The sequence below is a fragment of the Meleagris gallopavo genome, chromosome 6 (genome assembly GCF_905368555.1).
Source record: "Meleagris gallopavo chromosome 6, MGAL_WU_HG_1.1, whole genome shotgun sequence".
Classification (NCBI taxonomy): domain Eukaryota; kingdom Metazoa; phylum Chordata; class Aves; order Galliformes; family Phasianidae; genus Meleagris; species Meleagris gallopavo.
In genome coordinates, this window is record NC_139409.1 from 44,231,633 (window position 1) to 44,240,653 (window position 9,021).

The following is a 9,021-nucleotide window of genomic DNA, read 5'->3' on the forward strand; positions in this document are numbered from 1 at the left end:
GTTGCACAGAAAGCTGTTTTTGTGTCTGCAGTCCAGGCAAAATGGGTAAACATCTATATTGTCACAATGGGGTCACGTTGTTCCCTCTATAAAAAATACGGTTACTAAAATTTGCTAGCCACAGCATATTTGAAAAAGAACCTCCAATTTCTCTGTTAGCTAGTGCTCTTTCTCTGCTGTAAACAGTAATGCTCGATCAAACATCTTGATGCTGTTATAATGAGCTGTACCTAATACTTTAACGAAAACATCTGCGTAGGCTAAAGGGGAGGACAGACTTTCTGGCTGTCAGCAGATTCAAAGCTCTGTATCTTGTGCAATCCAGCTAGATATTCTCTGTTCATATCTTTCCCTGTTGGCTTTCTTCTTTTCCTACATCTGCTTAGGAAGCACTGGGTGTCCACATCCAGCCATAAGTCACCAACCTACACAGAGGTTCTGCTTAGGGCTGTGCTGCCCGTGGAGAGGAAATCCAGCAGTGATGGGAGTCAGTGGTTTCTTTGCAAGCTCACCCCATGTGCCATGCTCTCCTGTTTTTGGATCCCCTTGAGTAAACATTTGATTTCTCTGTTGTGCAGGAGCTTTCAACTTCCTGTTTCTCCAACTATTGGTACCTTTCTCTTGCATTGTACCCTCATGCATGAAGGCATCATTCAGCATGTAGTACCTTATTCATAAAATTTCCCAGGCACACTTCTAGACCCAGCTAGCAAGGGCATTTGTTAACTAAGACAGGATTTCAACCTGTGTGATGCAGTATCTGTGGAGTTGACAGAGCCTGCAGAAAGCTGACAAGAGATGATTTCATTCAACTGTGAAGCCTTGAACCATGAAGATAGCAGCATTGCTCATCCTTTCAGAGCACTGTTATAATTTGATAGATCAATCAGGGTTATTTAGCAGGGATGCTTACCTGGCAAGGCAGTTCCTTAGCTTTGTGCCCCTCGAGTACAAAACTCAAGGCCAATGACCAGCTGCATCTGGCTCCAACAGCACTATTAAACTTCAATACAATGGGGTACTGAAGGGTACGTGGGCTCTATGTCTTACAATTGAATTTTTTCTCCCTTGAAGATACCTCTGTATTTTGTCTTTGCTGAGGTGAAGATTTCATTGTAACCCACATAGTTGCATCTGATAAAATGTATAGAGCCTTCTGTCCTCGCAGCCTTGAAGAAATTTCTATCTCTGGTTGATATTTGCTATGAGCAGACGAGTGCATGTTACCATTGTTGTTTAAAGGATATTTGTACTTCAAGTCCTTCTGTGTAGCATCTGTTGCCAACTCTGGAATCAGACTTTCTGCTCCTTCCCTGTAGGTCTTCAGGCTTCCTAAAGCCTGCCCGTGGGCACAAGATGAAGCACACGTGTACCAATGTCCTGAGGCTCAAATGCTTTTTGTCCTCAGGAAAGATCCTGAAAAGCCTTTTCCTATGAAGCTCTGGCCCTCATTTGGGTTGCCTGTGAGCTGGCAGAGACAAGATCCCTACTGCTGCCTGCATGCATGCTTAGGTTAGATTTTATGGCTTGTGAGCCTTCCTGCAGCCCTCTGTGTGGCAGCCTGACATTTAGGCTTCTTTCTTCTTCCATCTTAAAGAGGGGTCTAAAGCAAGTTAGCTTTCTTACTTCTTTCCTGAAGTCTTCTGACTTCTTCCATGGTCTTTGTACCATGATCTGAGCTTTTGTCACCTGCGTGGACAGCTTATATTAACACTGATTTTAGTTTCCAGCCTTTGATCTTCTAGCTATTAATCGTCTTAACTCATTCATCAGTAAGGCTGCTTTTCCCCTGAGGGGAGATGCTCTCTTCCTCTGCCCTGTTTTCCTTCATATTACTGCTACAGTGTGTTTGCAGTGCCTGAACTTGGCTCTGCAATGTATTTTCTCTAACTTCTTGCTTAGAGATGCAGATTATCAAATGACATACCACCTGCAAATGGACTCTCTTTTAAATTAATTTTCATAGTATTTGAATATCACCACGCTGCAATCACATCAAGATTGAAGGGAGAAACATGTTTTGCAGAGTGGCAGTGTTGTATTTCAGATTGGAGTCAGCCTCTCGTGAAAGCAGACAAGACTTTTGCTCCAACTAGAGCATGCTGATGCCTCTCTTCTGTGACTCACTTGAGGCTGCAAATCTAGCTCAGTAACATCTTATTCCTAGTAACAATGGTCTTCAGAATCCCTCCAGTTTTGGAAGGGTTGTATGACATTTTTTCCCCAAGGGAGCTCCAGTGGATCAGGGCTGAGCCATATAGGTTGGCTGTGGCTTGTGCAGACCTCGAGTATGTTTTTATAAACCGAAAGGAAAGAACTAATCTCTTTCCTAGACAACTTAGTACAAGTTGTGCTATGTTACTTGAAAGCCCTTTCCAATTAACATCTGTGTACAATTCTTGAATGGCCACTAATTTGTGTTTGCTCTATTTTAGTGTAGCACTGTTGAAAGTATCAGTTTATTTATTTAATTACTTTAGCTACAGCAGTGTTGAAGGTACTTGGCCTCCCAAATATACTTTTTTCCCACTGTCCAGGTAGCTTGTCAATGTGCATACTGTTAATGCTTTTGCTTTTATTTCTTTTCTTTCCTGTTTTGTTTTGTTTTGTTTGTTTCCCTGCAGTTCTGCTGCAGTCAGTCCTAGAAATATCTTGAACCATCAATTTCTTCTCTGTGCTAATTCTTTAAATGCCAAAAAATCTTTCTGCTTCCATATGGAGGCTTTTAGACTTTTTCTTATGCAGAAAACAAACATTTTCTGACTGCTGCAGAGGAATTCAGCCTCCTCTGGCATTTCAATACAGATACCACTTGCTAGATAACCATTTTGGGATGAGAAGCAGTTTTAAAAGTAGAATCTTATCGAGTATTTCCTTCCTTTCTCATAACAAAATACAAAACCTTTGGTGTCCAAATACATATGGCTAATACCAGCCTCACTGCTGCTGAGTTTTAGTGCAATGCAGCCTTGTTTTCTAGAGTTACAGAAGGTCTTCTCCACTGCACAGAGGGTTTTCAGGACAACTTTGAGGCTGGCACTTGCAGTTCTTCTGCAGCTCCTTTGCTTTACTTATGGGTCCAGCTTTTAATGGGACTGTGCTTATTGTTTACCTCCAGAGGTGATTTGTTGATGTAAGCAAAATGCCTTTCACTGAAAAAAGACCCTTGCAGATAGTCACTGCAGATATAGCCCAGCCTTCCTGTGCTGGTTGGTCAGGTCCCTCAGATAGGGCGGGCAATCAGATATGAAGGAAAGGGGACAATTCACCAGCCCATCATGCTGCCAGATTTCTGCCTGTTCCCACTCCATTCCTGCCTATGATGTGTGGTGCTGCATGTGGGAAGCCCCAGCTTACAGGTGAACTTGCTGCAGAGCTGGGGCCAGCTTTTGAACTGGTAGAGGTGAGCATCAGTACTACACGCTTGTGTTGATTCACCCAGGGCTCATACCATTGTGCTGATGTGACCCTTCAGCCTTTGAACCAGCACCTCCTGACAGTGCTGTGCAGCGGAAGTCAGGGCCCATTTGGAACAAGGACAGGTGATCTCTGGGTGCTCACAATGCAATGAAAATACAGTAACCCCAAATACAGAGCTTGCTGTACCTAACACATTTCCTTTGCAGATCCCTTTGTTCAGACTCCTGTTGCAAGAGCGATATGCTTTATTCTGCATAAAGATGGGTCACGCTGCTCTTGGGAGCACAGGCTGTACAACTTTCTACTCTTCTGACAGCGTCATGCCTGACAAGTCTCTCTTCCATCTTGCTAGGCCCTCAGTAGCTTCCAGATATTCAGATAAGAATAGATGCCAGGATGTTCCTTCATTCCTCATTGTCAAAAAGGATTGCAAGACCATTTTTTTCTACAGACGGATGTGAACTTGCTCTATCTATCCAAGATAGATCCAAGCCTTTTCCATCTTCATATTAAATTACTTCCGCGTATTTCTACATCAGGCTACGATGACTACAGCATCTGGGAAAGTTAATCATGAAAAAGCAAAGAAGTTAGAAGTAAATCTGGAGTTTTAAATTCATTCATGCTAAAAAGCAAAGCACTACTTTAAATATTATTTCCTACGTTTTCACGGCGTTATTTCAAAAATATCTCCGTTAAGAAAGCTAAAAATCAAATGTGAGTTGTAACTTTTTAAGTTGCATATGATGTTAATGGAGAAGCTCCTGGTGTCCACTGTGAAGGAAAAACAAGAATAAGATGTCCTTGCAAAATAAGCTGAAATCTGGGAAGAACAAAGGAAGGATAGGGAGTCCCTGCAAAACAAGATAAAGCTGAGAGGAAGAATTTCAGCCACAAGAATCTGTTTAACAAACCTATCTTCCAGGTATATGGCAAGAGATGCTAGCACCTGCATGTAAATCTTGTTTGCTGGACAGAACAAAGAGTGGTAGACTTTACAGGATACAAAGATAGTTCTAGTTGGGCAAAACAAAAAACTCTGAACTAAGATAGCAAAGTATGATAACCAAAGGAAAAGAAGGGGGATACCTACTGGGCTTCTGCATTTCTTTCTGCCTTTCTCTTGCCTGTGACACAGTGGTAGCACTGCAGCACGCGGAGAGGCTGCTTTGCTGAAGTGCTGTGAGCACACTGCCAGCTGCAAAAACTGTCATAGCGTGAGATTTAAACAAGAAAAACAAATTAGTTCTCCTCTCTGGAAATTTTGAGGTGTATGTGAGAATATTTTCTAAGGTCTGGAGGTTTGTGTGCTGCTCTCTCCTTTTATTTTTTAAAAGGTAGCTAAATTTCCTGTGGAATTACATGGCTTAAAAAGCCTCAAGATTGGGAAGTTTGAATCTTCGGGAGCAGTCAATGCCCTGCACAATGCAGGATGTGCAGACAGGAGAATAGGAAGGCTGTTGGTGTACGAAGATTTGTCTTTGTGCACTTTCATACTGCAAGGGCTGTTCAAAAGCTGTTCCTTGTTCAGTGGCACTTAACATATTTGTGGATCCTTTGGTTTAGGGCAATTGCAGAGATTATCATTGATGTAGAGTGATTCAACAGTTCCTGGGTGCCGAACATTCACTGGGCTGGCAGTCCCAGCTCTCCAACGGCCTCCCCAAGGGCAGGCCTGCAGCTGGCAAGGACACACCATGAGGCGGCACTTTTTCCGATGACTAACTTTAAAAAGCGGTGAACTCCTCCTTGGAGTGAGGTCCTGCTGTTTGGAGATCATATCCAGCAAAGGAGGGACATGAGAGAGTGAGGGTGGCTGCAAGACCCCTCCCAGTGCTACTCTGGCCCCTCTGCCCCAATGGCTGTGTGAGGCCTTTTACCCACTTCTGCCCAGGCCTTGTTTCAGCCCTTTTGAGGTCTGCTCCAAAGGATAGCTGCTGCAGGTCATGCAAGTAGGTGTACGTATGCTGTTTTGGTGGGTACCTAGCTCAGTTTAACCCCAGTCTGGCTGCCAAAAGCTGTCTCCTCTCTCCCTCTCCACCATGCAAGACTTGTGCCAGCGATTGCACTATGCAGGCCACATGGCTGGAACTTGCCTGCTTGATCTGCTAAAGCTAGCTAAGTCTCTGGCGTGTCAGCTTTGCAAGTCAAGGGGAGCTCCACCTGAGGCTTTCCTTTCCTCTCTCTGGGCCAAGCTCAGCCCTGGAGCTGCCAGCTGGGGTGTGGGTGGTTGCAGCTGTGCAGGACTTTACCAGAGCTTGCTGTTTGCTTTTTCTGATGTTAGCAAGGTGAGCTGAAGAGTTTGAAAAGAAAGAGGATAAATTCCTCGGTTGGAAATAGGGGTGTTGGTAACTCTGGGAGTCCTTTCTAGCCCTGTATTTCCCATCCCCTTCCCCTATGGAAAACCTAAGGAGCAAAAGTAATCTACTTCCCACTGCTTAGCTGTATTTATTTTCCACTGCCTGCCTTTCTGCCTGCAGAACCACTAATGTTCCCAAAGCACCTGAAGTCATTTATTTTCTACTTCTGCCTATGGCAGTGGTATTGCACCCTAGAAGGTTTTGCTTGAAGCCTTCTGGGCTTTGTTGGGTGTGCTCTAGGCATGTGAGAAAATAAACGGGCACAGAAGCAGTATGTGTTAAATCCACAGCGGGTGTCTAGACTGCCAACGCTTGTGTATGTTTTCACTTTTAATAAGTGTACCTAGATATATTGCTAAGTATCTAGTAGACAAACATACTCTAGATGCTGGAAACTTGCTGCTCCTATGGTCCTCTCAGGAGCAGTTTGAACAGCATCATCTTCCCTTTGTAAACGCTGTAACATTTCTCTAAGAACTTAGATTACTTTTCATGGTCTCCATTTAATTAGGGAAATCTCTGCTTGTTTTATGAGCTTTTCTGGGTCATCCAAAGCCCTGTGTGAGTAAAGATGTTAGATGTTGCTAGGGCTGTGCAGGTCTCACTGCTCTGAACTGAGCTACGCATGCATAGACCAAGGTTCAGCATTTTGGGAAAGAGGAAAGGAGCCAGTCAGCTGCTTTTTAAAAGAATGATGAGGTTTGGAGTGATTAAATGGTTACAGGCTTCAAAGGTAACAAGACTTCAATTCTTCTGTGATTATAAATGGTTGAGAGTCAAAATGGGACTATTTATTTCCATGACTGACTGCTTAGGAAGTGCCTGGTTCACGCTGTGAATAACTTGTGTTTTTCCCCTTCTTCATCCCTCAGCTTCTGACAATCTCTTGCAGATGAACTTACACACATTTCTTTTAGCTGTTTCCTCACTCCAACTAGTGTCACTGCCATCTCCTAGACCTACACCAGCAGATTTTTGGCCTCAGTCATTAAAAAATACATGAATAAAAATATAAGTCACTAGCTCCGAGGAGGAGGTGGTGAGCTGGGCTGCTTTCCTCAGTATCCAGCCAGTCTGCATCTAATGGCGAGCCTGCAGCCAATAAAATCCTGAGGAAGGCACATAAATAGAACGTAAAGCCTTTTCTCCTTATATTTCCCTTGGACTATCTTTCCCCTCTTTCCTCACATATTTTGCTAGCAGAAGCACCTGTTGTTTGTCAGACAGCTGGTTAAGACTTAGGCTGGAACAGGCTCATGATATAGTCAAAACTTTGGTAATTTGAGCTCCTATGTAACTTCCCTGCTTACCACAGGGGAGATAAATCCTCTTACCCACCTGTCAGGTAGGCCCAACAGAGCAGCTGGAAATGAGAAAACAAGCTGTGCATGACCATCCAGTCCCTGCTGATCATTGTGGGTGTTACTGGGAGCCTGCTTTGCTTTCTCCTGTTTTGGAGATATTGCCTGGAGCCTTACCTCTGGGGTCTTCCTAGAGTCTCTGGTGCTGAGAAGTCCACTCTGCTCAGCAAAGTCATCAGAGGTGACAAAAGCAGTTTGAGCAATTGATAGAGCTTAAAGTTACAGATGAAAAGAGAACTTCTCATCAAAGGCTTCAACTTTTTCTATAATGTTGCTGCCCCCAGGCTTGCTCTGTTGATGACTCTCTGTTGGCCTGTGCTCCTTGGGGTCATAGGAAAACTGCTTTGTCTGTTGAAGAGGAGGTGGAGGAGGAGAAAATAGTAAGTTGGTCTTTTTTTTTTTTCTCCCCGGAATTGAAAAACATGCAGTTGTCAATCTGTTCTTGCTATGGAGAAAGATCAGTGTTGTATACAAATGAAGATGTTAGGAGAAAAATGTAATGCAAAACAATGTCTTGTTCCCATGCAAGCTAGAGTGGCTGCATAATAAATACAAGGCATCCAGTCTGTGTTTAACATAATATGGGAAACCATTAAAAAACCTTAAGTGAAAGTTTCCTAAAAAGCTATGAAATAAAAAAGTAACATTTTTATGACTGTTTCTTCCTGGAGATTTACATATATCTTGGGTATTTTTTTTTTTTCCGGATTGTTTGACCCTCACACAGCCCTGTGTGGGGGGCATATATAAAATAAGAGCAGCTCCAATTTGAAACACTTGGAGTGGCTTCTGAGCTCACTGGCTCTGCTGTAACTAATACTGCAGCACCTCTCCATCTCTCTTAAAACTGAAACATCAGAAACGTTTTCTCCTCCTGGCCACACTTCATCAACAAGGCAGATGTGGGCATTGCCAAAATGTACATTGCAGGAGGTGAGGGATGGCAATCCATGAACTTAGCAGCCTCAGTGTTGGGGTTGTTCCTGGGCCAGCTGCTCCTCTAGGTCCTGCTGATGGTTAAGGTGTGCATCTCTAGAAAAAAACTGGCATCTAAAGCAAGAAGTATAGCACTGAGACCTATATGAGCTCTGGGTTGTTCACTTCAAGTGGTGTGATGAGCTGCAGAGCAATAAGGCATCCAGTAGGAACGCGTGCTCAGTCAGGCAGTATTTCAGCACTTGCCAAGGCCGGGCATTTATCTGCTATTAAGTCAGCACCCATCAGGATAACAACTAATTGAAACCAAAGGGACCACTCACAGTGGAAGATACCAGGCAATGTGAGTAATGATAATATTATTTGGTCAGTTAGTCATCTACAGTTTACTTCAGAGCAGGCTATATCTGCTGCTGCTGCATGTGGGCTCTGTGTGGATCAATTTGTGCCTCCCACAAAAGGTATGAGGGGGGGTGGCTGCTGCTCATGTCTGCAGGTGTTTGGCCTGCTTACCCCTTCCATTTAAGAACTGAAAAATCAGTTATTTTTTCTTCCTCCTTTATCACAAAGTATCTGGAGTCTCTCAAGTGTCTCAAATAAATCTTTCTGATTTCTCTTGGTGCCTGCTAAATTATGGCATCTTTGCTGCAGGATAACAAGCCTGGCTGCCTCCCAGCTGGTTTCTTTGCTGGTTGCCCAGCTGTTAGCCTGACCAGAAAGGTGACATGGATGTCTGTCACAAAACAGCGTTTGCCTTTTCTTTCACATTACTTATGTTGCTGTAAGTATATTTGATGAGGTTCAAACACATGAGGTCTGTGGGAATGAAAATTCCTTGTTATTGCCCATTAACATCTATGCAGGGAGACTGGTACTCAGCAGGGCTGGATGGTTTTTTTTTTTTTTTCTTACTGCTGGGTTTGTTTCTTTTTGTAATATATCTT